A 15,982-nucleotide genomic window follows, 5' to 3' on the forward strand; every position below is an offset into this window, starting at 1 on the left:
TGGTATCTGTCTTTCTCCCTGTGACTTATTTCACTTAGTATAACACTCTCCAGTTCCATCCACATTGCTGCAAAAGGCCATATTTCATTCTTTCTTATTGCCAAGTAGTATTCCATTGTGTATATAAGCCACAATTTCTTTATCCATTCGTCAGTTGATGGACATTTAGGCTTTTTCCATAATTGGCTATTGTTGAGAGTGCTGCTATAAACATTGGGGTACAAGTGCCCCTATGCATCAGCACTCCTGTATCCCTTGGGTAAATTCCTAGCAGTGCTGTTGCTGGGTCATAGGGTAGTTCTATTTTTAATTTTTTGAGGAACCTCCACACTGTTTTCCAGAGTGGCTGCACCAGTTTGCATTCCCACCAACAATGCAAGAGGGCTCCCATTTCTCCATATCCTCTCCAGCATCTATAGTCTCCTCATTTGTTCATTTTGGCCACTCTGACTGGCATGAGGTGATATCTGAGTGTGGTTTTGATTTGTATTTTCCTGATGAGGAGTGACATTGAGCATCTTTTCATGTGCCTGTTGGCCATCTGGATGTCTTCTTTAGAGAAGTTTCTATTCATGTTTTCTGCCCATTTCTTCACTGGATTATTTGTTTTTTGGGTGTGGAGTTTGGTGAATTTAATGTTTATTTTTGAGAGAGAGACAGAGTGAGAGTCAGGGAGAAACAGTGAAAGAGGGAGACACAGAATCTGAAGCAGGCTTCAGGCTCTGAGCTGTCAGCACACAGCCTGATGTGGAGCTCAAACTCACGAACCTTGAGATCATGACCTGAGCCAAAGTAGGATGCTCAACTAATTGAGCCACCCATGCTCCCTCGTGTGTGTGTTATTAATGAAACATTAAGAGAATCATACTTAAAGTCATCTATATTTTAAAGTTTATTTATTTTGAAAGAGAGAGAGTACACACACAAGCAGGGGAGAGGCAGAGAGAAGGAGAGAGAGAATCCCAAGTAGGCTCCATGCTGTCAGCATGGAGCCCGATGCGGGGCTCCATACCATGAATTGTGAGACCACAACCTGAGGTGACATCAAGAGTGGGATGCTCAGCCAACTGAGTCACCCAGGTGCCCCATAAAATCATCTGTACTTTAAATACTAATTCAAAGGTATTAAAATTATGTATTGCAATGTTTATAATCTACTAAACTTAAAATTCTAAACATTAATCTTTTAAATATTAAATCTAAATGACTTAGAACATGGAAGAAATCATATCAGACAAAACATAGAAGTTATAGTTATAAATGAAAATACTTTTCTTATGTTTAAATATGGAAATTATATAAACTATGACATTAATACTCAGTTTTCCTCTGTAAAAGCTATTGTGATTAAAATGCTTTAAACATTATTGTTCTTGGTTATTCTAAATGGGAAGTTCATAGAATTCTTTGTTATATTGTATGTAATCAACCATTATTTCAATCCTCGGCGATATGTTCTCTCTGTATTTTATCAAACAGGCCCTTTAAATAATTTTTTAAGATACCTTCTTGAGCAAGAGGATTCTGGGAAGATTGACAGGTAGGAAACACCTGAAATATCTGCTCACTGAGACAACAATCTTGCTGGCAGAATCTGTCTAATGTCACTATTGGAGGGGCATCTGTGTGGCTCAGTCGGTTAAACATCTGACCAGCTCAGGTCATGATCTTGTGGTTCATGGGTTCAAGACCCTCGTTGGGCTCTGTGCTGACAGCTCAGTGCCTGGAACCTGCTTCAGATTTTGTGTCTCCCTCTCTCTCTGCCCGTCGTCTGCTCATGCCTTGTCTCTCTCTCCCCCCCACCTCTCTCTCAAAAATAAATAAACATTATAAAAACTGTAATGTCTCTATGGGAGCTCTGGAGTCTATTGGGAACATATCTAGATAGATGGATGACTGATAGATAGATAGATAGATAGATAGATCCATTTTCATTAAGAGGCTGTTTTCTTTAATTTTAGTTTGTAGCCTCAATAAAATAATACATGCAAGTGATTACAGAGTCAGTTATTCATCAAGATCTAGTTTCTTAAGTTTTGTCTCTGTCACAATGTTACCACAAACTTGATGGCTTAAAATGAAGCACTCTTATTATCTTACAGTTTCTGTGGATCAAGAGTTGGACCACAGCTTCTCTGGGTCCTCAGCTTAAGAGTCTCACCTGCTGCAATGAAGGTATTGGCTGGGATTCTGGTCTCATCTCAGGGGTGAATGGGGGAATGATCCTCTAACAATCTCACATGACTCTTGGCAACTTTCACTTCATGTGCTTTCTTGTAAGACCTTGCTATTTGTTGTCAGAGAGTGCCCTTAGCTCCTTGCCACATGGTCTTTCCAACATGACATCTTCTTTTCTCAAAGATAGCAAGGGAGATGGAGTATCTCCTGCCAAAACAGATTTAGTCTTAAGTAGTATTAGCATGAAAGTGTCATGTCATCACCTTAGCTATATTAGTTATAATTAAGTCATAGGCCTTGCTCACATCCAGGGGAAGATTACTCAAGGGGATGGGACACTGGAGTATGTACTCCACACATGGTATAAAAACAATCCTCTGGTCCCCACGTCACTCCATTTTTGATGCCTCGAAGCCAATCACATTCCACTTCTTTCCTTGATTTTTTTTCCTGTTTTTTACCTCCACATATATAAATAATAGCATATTTAGATTGCTTCTTAAAACCACCAATTTTATAAATATTTTTACATTTAAATATATCTTTTTTTTTCATTTTTAACAATTATCACACTTGTAAATAGTAGAGGAAGCCTTTATTCTTGGACTATAAACTCCTAAAGGCAAGAACTGTACCTGTTCTATTCATCCTGATCTCAGTCTATCAGAGTGAGTGCTGCATGGGAGGATGCCATTAATATTAATTGAATAAATGAACACATAGAAATAAAACAATGCATATTCCATTATTTAATCCTGTCTCTTCCATGTTATAAGAGTTTAAACTTTTTTAATTCTAAGTTTGTCAACATATAATGTAATCATGGTTTCAGAAGTAGAATTTAGTAATTCATCACTTACACGTAACACTCAATGCTCATCCCAACAAGTTCCCTTCTTAATGCCCATCACTCATTTAGCCCATCCCCCCATATAACCCCTCCAGCAACCCTCAGTTTGTTCTCTGTATTTAAGAGTCTCTTATGGTTTGTTTCCCTCTCTGTTTTTATCTTATTTTTCTTTCCCTTACCCTATGTTCATCTGTTTTATTTCTTAAATTCCACATATAAGTGAAATCATATGATATTTGTCTTCCTCTGACTGACTTATTTCACTTAGCATAATATACTCTTTGTATATTGAAGAAAAGCATTTATCTATCTGATATCTTGAAGAAAAGCATTTATCTATCTGATATATTTCACTGCATCACCAAATCTATCACACACTTACACAGTATTCATAGTTTATAGGTTGAAAATAGTTAACTTTCTTATTTTGTTATATTATTCATTATTTACATTATTAAGACTACATAAATGTCACTTGTATCCTAGCCTCATAGTATTCAATTATCTTTTCCTTTCTTGAACAATTTGTTTTCCTTGCAATTAATAGTTTTCTTATTTTGTGTTTGTTTAGCCTTTTATGTAATGATCATAAATTCAGCTACGAAGACTTCTGCCATAAAATTGTCCAAATCTCCTTTCAATGTGTTAAAATATAAGAGTTTCTCGATGCCATTTTCTTGAAGACACTTGGTACCATCTGACATACTCATTTTGGAGAGATAGTTATTTCTTTCTGTTGCACAGCTGTTGTTCTAGTTCTTTTCCTTAACCTTCATCTCAAGGAACTCTTTAACATTTCTCTTGTATTCTGAATCTTATGTTTTCCTCTCTTTGTTTATCCTCTAAATTTTGGTGGAGGATCTCTAAAACAAGCTTTTCAGAAGGATTCATACAAATAAAATTTTTGAGATCTCACATAAAAGAAAGCACGTGTAGTCTACCCTAAACTGAATTGATGATATGGCTGCATATGGAAATCGCTTTTGCTAATTTTTAAAGTTATTGTTCCATTGTCTTCTAGCTTCCATCATTGCTATTGAAAAATCCAACAGCATATAGAATCCTGACCATTCCCTGTGCTTCTCCATAACAATATTTTAACATTCTGTATGCCCCAAATTCTTAAAATTCTTGATGATATGCCTTAGTATAACTCTGTTTTTATCATTGTGCTGGGTACTCTGCCTTTCAATCTGGAAATTCATATTTCTTAGTTCTGTGAGATACATTGAATTATTTATTTAGTGATTTTCTTTCTGATTTTTTGGTGTTGCTGTTTTTCTTTCTTTTGGGGATTTATAGTACTTTAATGTTACATTCTAAGCCTAAATTTCTAATTTTTCTGTGTGTATGTGTGTGCTGTTGTTGTTTTTTTTTCCTTTTCTTTTTTCTGCATTTCTCTTCTCATTTTCCATTCTGTGTGTGTGTTTCTGTACTTTAAGGGAGATTTTTCTCAAATTTATTCTTTAATTGTATAGAAGGATATTAAGTATGCATTTCTGCTGACAAACTTTTAATTACTGAAATTGCTTTCTTATTCTATGTTTATTCCTTTTTTTTGTTTTTTGATACTTGTAAAATCATTTTTTATCTTTCTTAGGGTATTGATGCTAAGGATACCTATTTTGCTCTCTAGTTTTATTTACTCTGCAAGTTGTGGATTTTTTTAATGATGTTTTGATATTTACTTTTCACACTAAAGGCTTTCCTTAGTGTCTAGTTATTTTTAGATACATTCTCACACTGAAGAAGGGAATAGTGGAAGATGAATGGGAGCCTTGTGTATGGAGAGGATTGGTTTATTGACTACATTTCACTGTGAGTTGAATGGTTGGGCTCTTCTGATGGGGAACCACCGACATCACTATTTTTGGATCTTTATTCTTTCATTGGTCTGGGTCTTCAGAGATGAATTTTTTAGCCTCTTCCTAGAGAGTATTAATCAACTTGCTGAAGACCAAGAATGGCGAAGTAGAGGTTTCAATATTTAATTAATACATTTTTCTTCAACTTTTCTGTGTTAGCATAGTAACTCCCCGTTCTACAAAGCTGAGGTATCTCTAGTAAAGACAACTTCTGTTTTTCCTCCTTCAGAGAATAAATCTCTAGTCTTCTGCTAGAGTGCATGTGTGTATTTGAGGCAGGGGCAATTATCTTCGTCTGTGGGGAAGGACAGAGGATCTGGGTGGGGGGAGGGACACTGTAGACTGGCAGGCAGTGAGGGATTCTGTTAGATTTGTAAACACACTTTCTACCAATGTCCTGTTTTGATGATTTATTCTTCCATGAGATTCAGTGTTTCTCACCTTCCCCATTGATGGTTTAGGATCCTGCTTTCTCTGGCCTACTGAGTCAGTGATGACGTATTTTTCTTGTGCTTTTCAATTCTGAAAATGTTTTTACCATCATCTTCTCTCCAATATGTTAGTCCTTTTTGGTAGAAGTAAACAAAACATTTTTCTGTCATTATAGTGAAAATTCAGAGGGACTGTAATGAAAATATGTATTTAATCTTCTACCTTTAATCTGAATCTAAGAAAATCTTTATGCGTAACTTTTCAGTTAGTCAAAAGGACCACATACTAGTTTTATCAAATTGATTTGAAAAAAAAATGACTCTTAACTATGGAGAACAAACTGATGGTTCCCAGGTTGGGGAGGTGGGTGGCAGGATGGGTGAAATAGTCATGGGATTAAGGAGGGCACTTGCTGAGATGAGCCCCAGGTACCTTATGGAAGTGGTAAATGACTGTTGCATATCTGAAACTAATATTGCACTGTTATGTTAACTAACTGGAATTTAAATAAGAACTTAAAAGATGACAAACTGTGCAATAATAGGTAAGGATGAAAATTATTTGAAAATGGTAGCTGGTTTCCTGTAGCTGCTTTAACAAACCACCACAAACTAGGTGGTTTAAAACAACAGAAATGAATTATCTCTGTGTTCTGGAGGCCAGAATTCCAAAATCAAGGTGTTGGCAGGGATGTACTCCCTCCAGAGGCTCAGGGGAAGACTCTGTCCCACACCTCACCTAGTGCTGCTGACCCACGGCAACCTTGGCATCCCTTAGCTTATGGCTGCATCATTCCGATTTCTGCCTCCGTCTTCACATTGACTTCTCAGTGTTTCTGTGCTTTCTCCTTTTCTGTATGTTTGCTATTCCTTCTTTAAAATAAGGTGACGTTTGGGGCACCTGGGTGGCTCAGTGGTGGCTAAGCGTCCAACTCTTGATTTTGGCTCAGGTCGTGATCTCACGTTTCTTGAGTTCCAGCCCCGTGTGGGGCTTTGCACTGACAGCACAGATCCTTCTTGGGATTTTCTCTCTCTCCTCTCTCTCTGCCCTCCCTGATTCATGCTTTCTCTCTCTCAAAATAAATTACTAAACTTTAAAAAAGTAATGTAACATTCATAGATTCCAGAGATAGGTGTGAGAACATATCTTTAGGTAAGGACAGCATTCAACCTACCATATTTTCTGTTGAAAATAATAGATTTTTTCCTTCAATGTTTGTCTTTTTTCAAAATAAAGAACACAAAGTTGGATGCATTTTTATAAATATGCTTACTGCATGTATCATATAAAATTTTGTCTAACACTTACAAATTTCAGTTGTAAAAGAGATAAAAATGGATAAACAAACCAAACAAAACTGAATTACCTATTTACTAATGCATAAAAAAATTAGAGTGTTACTAGACCAGACATCTTAGGATAGATGATATTCATTGTGTGTGCAATGTAGCAAAACATAATACGAGGTATGGAACTGACACAGTGCTATGCTTATCAAAAATGGTTCACAGAACACATACTACTAAGAATTGACATCATATCTAAAATAAGCAGAAAATTATTCCTCTGAAAATGTGAAAAATAAACTCAAATTCTGTGTGATTTGTTGATTAAATAACCTCAGTTCCTGTCATACCATTAGAAAATAATTTTGGTTTCACCAGCAACTATGTAACTTTGCTTTTTTTTTTTTATTTTTAAATGAGACAATCCGCAGTAAAGCAGTAAATGGAAAACTTGAGACTGTCGTAATATAGAGAGTATCATGAATAAATAACATTATACAGGCATTTCAGACTTTGAATAACCTAAAAGAGGTATTGTTAGCTTTTATTTGAAACTTGGCTGTCAAAAATCTTTTACTTCTTTTGGCATTATCAATGTATTCTAACATTATTGGACATTTCACATAAGAATATAATGTTTTTTAACGTTAGACATAAAACTCAGCATATATGTGACAAATTTAAAACGTTAATATTTCTTTGTGGCAGCTAAGATTTGCTGATTCAAAAAGCAATTACAATTTTAATTAAATATATTAGCATACTATTCTAGCAGCAAAATTCATTTTCTTATAATACTGACATGTATATTGACATCTGACTGTTGGCTTAATTACAGTTAAGCTGTTAATAAAACATCAACTCTGCCTTGTCTCTCTGGATAACTTAACTTGTCCAGGTTTGTATAGTTTGTCAATTGAATTGGTTAAAGACTGTACCACCGGTAAATAAGATTGCTGAATGGATAATCTAATTCAGTCATTAAAATGAAACCATCCCGCAGTCAACATAGATCTTTTCCTTTTATAATGACCAAGTCAGCTTTACTTTGATGAAGCATATTGGTTAAGAATTTGTCCCAAAGCTATTAAGAGAAATCTAATAAAATGATAGCTTAAACAGAATCATTTGTCTTTCATATAAAACAAGTTCAGATGTAGGAAGCCTAAAGACTGCACAGTGAGTCTTTCTAGCTTTCTCTTCCCCAGCACTTGTATATCTGATCTCTGTACCTGCCAGAAGTTTAGCTTATGTTGGTCATGTTTCAAGCAGCAGAATGGTGCAGGATCAAGCAAAGGGTCCATGAACCTAAGAGTCTGCTTTCCCCTTAAGGAACTTTCCCAGAAGTGTCGCATTGTAACTCTTCTATTGACTAAAAACTTACCTCTAGTCTGACCCATCTTTCAAGGCTGCCCGTGGTAAGGCACAATAGTGGCTCTCCAGTGAAGTCTCTGTTCTCAATAACCTGTGAATTTCTTACTCTGTCTGACAAAAGATTCTTAGCGGATGTGATTAAGGTTAAAGACTTTGAGATGAGATTAAACTGGACAATTCCAATCATGAATCCTTAAAATTGAGAACCTGACCCAGCTGGGTCAGAGACAGAGATGTGACAAGAGAAAGGCTCAACTTGCAGTTGCTGGCTTTGAAGGTGGAGGAATGTGGTCAAGGCATGTGGGAGATAATCTAGAAACTGGAGAAGTCACAGAAATGAATTTTCCCCTAGAGCCTCCAGAAAAAAAATGCATTGTACCAACGCTTTGAGTTTAGCCTTTGAAACCTAGACCAGACTCCTGAACTACAAGACTTGTAAGATAAAAAAGGTGTGCTGTTTTAAGCCACTAAGTTTATGGTAGTTTCATTTTACAGAGATAGAAAACATGGCATTATTTTTTAAAGTGTGGAGGAACCGTGCTCCCAACAAAATAGGATTTCCTTTGGTAAAGAAGTAGAGAAGGGGTATTAGATAGGCAGTCCTTTACTATTATCAACTTCCCATAAACCTTTCTCCTCTCAACGCACCTTCACTGAAAAACAAAATAATTAGAATAAACTAGTATCCCAACTAATTTAGGATATTACTAATTTAGTAGGCTAAAAAGTCCAAATTCTTGATAACAATAATATTCAGTATTCTAACATTTTAAATATGTATCTCTTAGTGTTATAAAAAAATAAATGTCTTCCTCAAAATTACTGAGAAACTGTTGTGGTTCCAGATTTTTATGACTGGTACTCGCTTTTCCAAGGACATTTTAAGTCTTTCACAGCTCAAGTATTTTCTTTCCTTTGATCATCTTGAATGAGGTAACTACTACACTCCCTCCCATTTCTGTCTCCTTAACATTACCATATATGGTTCCTATCACAGCATTAGTACTTAACTATGATGGGAACTTTTGCTTGCATATTTTCCTATTGTCCTGTAAGAATGAGTTTGATCCTGTACACTCCCGTACCTCAGATACCTGACACATGATATGCACCAAGTAAGATTTCTTTGACTTAATGAGAGCCCAAAGTACTTTAAACTCACATAATGAATGAATTCTAATTACTTAATGTATGTAAAAATTACACAGTTGATGTATTAGTCATTAAAAATATACTAAGTTCTGTAACGGAAGTATGAGCTAAAAATATTGTTAAGAATCAGGAAACATTTATAATGATGTATTTTGCATTTCACTTAAAAACTGACAGAAGCAGAATGGGCTAAGCTCATTCTAGGCAGAAGAAACATGCAAAAAAGGCAAAAATCCTGAAATGGTCTAAAAGAGCAGTACTCAAGTTTTAGTGTTCATGTGGATCACATGAAGCATTTCTTAAAATGAGTATTTCTGATGCCTAATCACAGAGGTTTAAAAAAATCAGGGGGAACCGACTCTTGATTTCAGTTCAGGTCACGATCTCAGGGTTCTTGGGATGGAGCCCCATGTCAGACTCTGCTGTGATAGGTGAAGCCTTCTTGCGATTCTCTCTCTCTCTCTGTGTCTTCCTTTCCCCACTCTCCCCCTCCCCCGCCGGCCTTTCCCTACCTTTCAAAATAAATACACATTAAAAAAAAATCAGAACCTACTGAGAAACTTATCTAACAGTTAAAAAAGTAGAAAAGAAAATAGTGAGCACAAATTTAAAAGTCAACAGTTTTATAAATATATGGAATTTTTACCTAAAGGGAAGATATATGGATACAGAGTTGTTTCAATAATTATTGCACTGAAAAACGTAAAACCACAGGACCAGGCAGAGTTCAGACACATTTCTGAGATACAATCAGTAGTATTAATGGGTAATTGGATGGGAGAGAAATGTATAATTTTGAGGCAATTGCCAAGTATTCAGATGAAAACAAACATTGCAGGTAGTTGGGAAGGAAGGAGGAAATTAACTTTTTACAAATAAACTAAGGGGGCACCTGGTGGCTCAGTTGATGGAGTGTCTGACTCTTGATTTCAGCTCAGGCTATGATCCCAGTGTCATGGGATCAATCCCTGAGTTGGGCTCTGCACTGAGCATGGAACTTGCTTGGGATTCTTTCTCTCCCTCTATCCCTCTCCCCCACATGCGACCTCTCTCTCAAAAAAAAATTTTTTTAATTAAAATAAACATGGTTATTTGGAGGTACTAAAACTTATTTTTGCATCCCCCCCCAAAAAAAAATACACCTTACAGTTTTATAACTGTGTGTAATATCCTTTTATTTAAATTTGGGTTGGTTCACATGAATTGCTTTGGACAAAGGGTCATTAACAAGTTTGATGTAAGTGAAGACTTGAGAAGCACTTTGATAAAGGGCTTGTTCTCTTGGCATGTACTCTGGATTCTCCCTCTTGGAATTCCACTATCATGCTGTGAGAAACCTAACTTGGCCATATGAAAAAGCCCCGTGGAGGAGATCAAGACTCTGACCAAAGACTGAACTTCCAGTCAACAGTGAATATCTAGTTATCAAACAACAACTGAGCCATCCTGGAATTGTATTCCCCGACAGAAACCATGAGCGAATAAATAATCCTTGTTGTTTCAAGCCTCTAAGTTTTAGAATGGTTTGTTATGCAGTAGTAAATAACTGAAACGGAAATTGGTATCTGGAAGTTGGGTGTTGCTGAAAACAAAACAAAACACATGATATTGGAATTGGGCATAGAAGGAGGATAGATAGGTGGTATGGATATAGGTTATAAAGACATTGGTTAAGGCTGGAAGTTCAGTGAAGAATTTATATTACACACTGGAAAAAATGCAACTTGTGATATGTAGAGGTAGAACGTGTGACAACAGCTGTCATCTGCATAGATGTGAAAAACAGTAAATGTACATAGTAAACTGGCTAAGAAGACAAACAAGTTTTGAAAGGCTTCCTTTACTGAATATGATATAGTAAGTTTAGAGAGGGATGAATTAAAGAAGAAACTGCTCAGTTTTCAGGAAGAATCTGGAAGAACATTTCTCAAACCAGAACTTTCTGGGTTGGGGGATAAGAATGTTTTTCATTCCCTGAAGCTAACAAAAGGTTCCCAAAGGATCTGAGGATCTCAAAGATCAAACCCAGGGAGCTGTCAATAAAAATGAAATCAGACTCAAGATGAGGTCCAATACATAGACGTAAGGCTCTTTGTTACCACCTCAGAAAGACTTAAGGGCATTTTCCTACAGCATCCTGACTCACAGCCTGAAGTGAGCCTGAATCTCTAAGAGATTTATGGGTGTGGCTTTCTAATAGAGTGAAGCCCAAAATGATTCACTGGATATTTCAAATGTTTTAAAATGTGAAGTCTTCATGGAAGCATCACAGCATGAACTAAAAAAGATGAGAACAGTTGAAAATGAAAAAAAAAAATACTCGAGTCCCTAGTCTCCCCTAATCTTTTATAAAGAAGAAGCACACTGAGAAAGTTACCTATAAACATGGACTGTTTCTTATGGAAAAAGAAGTATGGCTCAGAAAGTGGGTCCAGGAAGCCAGAGGATAGAGCCAAGTACCAAGGAAATGCACTCTCAGAGAGCAAAACTTTGTCTTGAGTTTACTCTGTTGAATCCACAGACCAAAGTAATCACATTATTTTAAAATAATGGCAGGAAAAAAGAGTAATATATATTTTTAAAATTATTTGATACCGTATGACTTTTTGACCCAGAACAGGCATGTTAATCCCTCTACATTATTTTATACATTAGATATCACTATCTTCTGTATATAAAATATTTTAAAGTAGTAATCTTTTTTGTAGGTAAGCTGATATTGTGAGCCATCTTACATACCATTTATTTCTTAAACTTTGTTCTCTTTTTTTACAAAAGCAAAACTTTAGCATTTGTTGGAAAAATTTGTCTTTTAAGTATTCAGATCTGGTAAGGACATTTTTAATGTCCTCAAATAAAGATAGTAATTCACTTAAGGTCTGCATGTCCTTTGCATCTAAAACAAACAAACAAAAAAAACAAGTAAGATGAATGATGACAGAAAATTTCAGTAAGTTACATTAATTTATCCAGAAGCACTTGAAGAGAAATACATAAGATAAAACATTACATAATATCTAGTTATTTTTTTCTCAATTTTATGTTAGAAGAACATATCTCTAATACTGTTACCAATGAATATATTCTAAAAGGCAGAAAGGATCCAACTACAGATTAAGAAATCCTATATATAATATATATATGTATGTATATACATATATATTTATTATATGGACATTCTTCTTAATTTAAATTTATTAAGCAGAAGAATTTCAAAATAATTAGTCAGGTCCTAGATTTGAATTCAATAAAACAGCAGAATTATGCTACAGGGAGACAAAGGTATTGATTACTTTCCTGGAAATCATATGGGTATCATACTTGCCATAAAAGATTAAGTAGCAAGAAGCTAAACAATATAAACTAGAATCTAAACCAGTAGGAAAAATACCAAGTAGTGTGTGTGTGTGTGTGTGTGTGTGCGCGTGTTGTGTGTGTATATGCACATGTGTGTTTTTTGTGTGTGTTCGTAAAACTTTGATGAATCTATATCCATTTCCCCAGTCTTGTTCAGCTTCTTTGGGCCTTGATCTTTACACTCTCAAAACTTTTTATTTTGTAAACAAAATCTCTGACACTCAAAATGCTATCTTTGAAATGAGCAGAAAGAAATTATTTTGCGAGGTAAAGATGGAATTTGAGATGGTATGCCTCTATCTTTGCATTTCTGCATTAATAATGCAAATTGTTGTGGAAGCAAAAACTTGTTTTAATTAATAAGGGGAAAGATAAAGAATTGGAAAAGAAAACATCTATTAATATTTTGATGTATTATTTCCCTTTATACTTTAGACTCATGCTGTATCTAAGCACTGTGGGGAAAACCATGGGAAAAACCATGTATTCTCTTTTCCCTTTGTGTGAAAATTTCTGTTTTCTCCTCCCTCCCACTTCCTTCTCCTCTTCTTTTTTCTACTTCTACTTCTCTTTTGTCCCTCCTTCTTCTGTCTTTTACACTTACCTCCCCATAACCACCTGGTCAACTATAACTCTTAGTTTAAAACTAGGTCTAGATGAGTCAAAATTTCTATTACCTGAAGGTGGTGGGTTCCAATTCTAGTCATCCATCTAATGGCGACTTTGCTCAGGGACTTGTGCAGGTACAAACACATTTAAGTAGTAGCTTTATACAAACTATAACTCCAATCAACATTTCTAAAGACCCCTATCAATGATGGGGGGGGGGTGTCCTAGACCTTCTAAATCTTTAATGCATGTAATTCATACATGTATAAATATACATAATTTAAAATTGGCTTGAATACAATGTAGTCAGAAGTTGGGGGAAAATATGACTAACTTAATAACAGTGTCCTTTGGACCTACGGTTATTGACATATACGTATATCATATGTGGGACACCTGAGTGGCTCAGTTGGTTAAGCATCTGACTTTTGATTTTTCTCAGGTCGTAATCTCACCATTCATGAGATGGAGCCCTGTGCTGGACGCATGTGTGCGTGCGCACACACACACACACACACACACTCTACTCTCTCACTGTCTCACAATAAACTTAAAAAAATATATGTATATTCATGTGTATGTACTTTCATAATACTATTCTCTTGGTATAAGTACATAAATATATACTATGGTATATGTATGTCTGTAACATACAAAATAGATCTATGGAATGTTTAAGTAATAAGATACACTTACTATATGAATCTATTTTGTTCCTGAGCTGGGGCAAACAGATAAAAATATATACCTATTTATCTGAAAAGTCTTATACCAATCTACTACATATGGTAGGAACAAGAAGAGTTTAGATAGAGAGAAGCCCATGTCTTGAATGGGTCATAAATGAGCATTTTGTTTGGTTGACTGATGGGATTAGGTAGCTCTGCCCCCTTGTGTTGTTGAGTGGACTCATAGCAAACCAATATGCAGATCATAACAAATTTCTAAACTAGTCTTAAGTGTCCTTGACTGTGCCTAAGCATTAAAATCAAATGCCCAGAAAATATATTGATTTTTATGGAGCCCAGCAGTACTAGGTGAAAATATATATATTATTTCTGATTAGGGTAGAGAACTACTGAAAGAAACAAGTTCTCACTAGCTTTCCATCTCAGTGTGGATGTTTCGCCAGTAGCCTTCCATTAAGTGGTGTAGCAACTTGGGATTGTCTGTCTTTTGGTTGTGTCACCTTCTGGGTCCCTTGAATTCTCTTCTGGATGCCTAATATTCTTGCCTTTTTCTCTAAAGAAAAGAGAGAATTGTGTTGGAGGACTTTTGAAGCCAGGACCTCTAAATGGTATATTGCATTATTGCATTTCCACCCACATTCCTCTATCAAAACCCTCGTTACATAGTAATACCTATCTGCAATGGTGAATAAAAATCAATTTTTTGCCCAAGAGAAAGAGAAATGAGTTTGGTCAACAAGTAGCCAACCTCTTTCTAAAATTAGGTCTCATATATGTACAGATCCCACTCATTGATTCATAATCCTACAAGAAACTACAATGGAGGTAAAAACAATGTATCTCTTAAGAGAAAATCGCTATCAGTGATGTAAAAGGTCAGAATAGGCCAGACTAAACAACACTATCCAGGTATTAGAAATAGCAGTGATAGGCTCTTACTGAACAGTCCCCTTCCTCAAGTTATGCATCCCTACTCTCATTCCCAGAAGTTCATTATTCTGGCAAGTGAGGCAAATCACTAAACTCCCAAGAGCTTTCAGTTAAGAATGTCTCAGAAGACCTGGTCAGACAAGTAGAAAGTGCTGGGGAATAAAATGTTAAAGTGCTGTATTTTCCATAAAATGTGGGGAAAAATAAGATGTACCATCTGAGGAAAGTCAGGCTTGCTCTAAAAACAAAAGCAGAAGTGTAACGGTGAATAGGTCAGTTTCACACCAAGTCTGCTGTGTGCAGAAATAGTCTATCACTTAGTAAAACCTTCACTCATTAAAATGAGAAACTCAAAACCAAAACCCTTCAGAGCACCACTCCTATTAGACTTATGATTAAACTTTCTGCTTCAGCATCCTGAAGGGTACCTCAAGACCATTGGCATATTTTCTAGTATTTTAGCAGAGGGGAGACCGAGGGAAAATACACTTTCTTCTAGTGTTATCCATTGTGATTAGCTACCTGCTCTTGCTTGATTTATTGTTTAAGTCATCTTCGGTAAACAACATCGTATACTTTGGATGTTCTTGCTGTCCTGTCTCTGCTGGTGTCTTCATCAGAAAACTCATGCAAAGTTGTCACACTAACCACAAAAATGTAACTATGCCCTCACCCCTACACCCATCCATATGACCTCTCTCAGATCCATTATGTTTATTTCATTTTCCTAACTTCCCAGTGTTATGGTTTCAGAGGATGAACACGTTTCAAACAATTATCACCAGTCCTTGACTTATTTGGAGGGGAGAGACTTGTTTATCTCCCAAACGTTATAGAAAATGAGGGGAAGGGATCATATCAAATTCTATACCATCCTCCTCCTCCTGTTATTCCACTCTATTCCTGAGAAAGATCTCTGGTCTGTTTTATATAATTTGCACGTTCATGGACCAAGTTCCTTGTTATGAGTGTGTACTATGATTTAATAGGCTTGTGTAACCTGTGACCATAACAGTACAAAAAACGTTGCTCCAAAATAATCATGGAAAATAGAAGTTTCACAAAGAAAGTGCTCTTACAAGAGGAAAGAGAAATATTGTGAAGGTAAAAATAAATAAATACCTGTTAACATATAAGTAGAAAGAGAATATATGTATAGACTCGTACACAGATTTCTACATATTTTATATAGTTATATAGTGTTAGAGGGGAATAAAAGTGTAATAGAAATAGGACTCAAAGTTAGTAGACTTATTGCAC

This window comes from Prionailurus bengalensis, chromosome C1, assembly GCF_016509475.1.
Source record: "Prionailurus bengalensis isolate Pbe53 chromosome C1, Fcat_Pben_1.1_paternal_pri, whole genome shotgun sequence".
Classification (NCBI taxonomy): domain Eukaryota; kingdom Metazoa; phylum Chordata; class Mammalia; order Carnivora; family Felidae; genus Prionailurus; species Prionailurus bengalensis.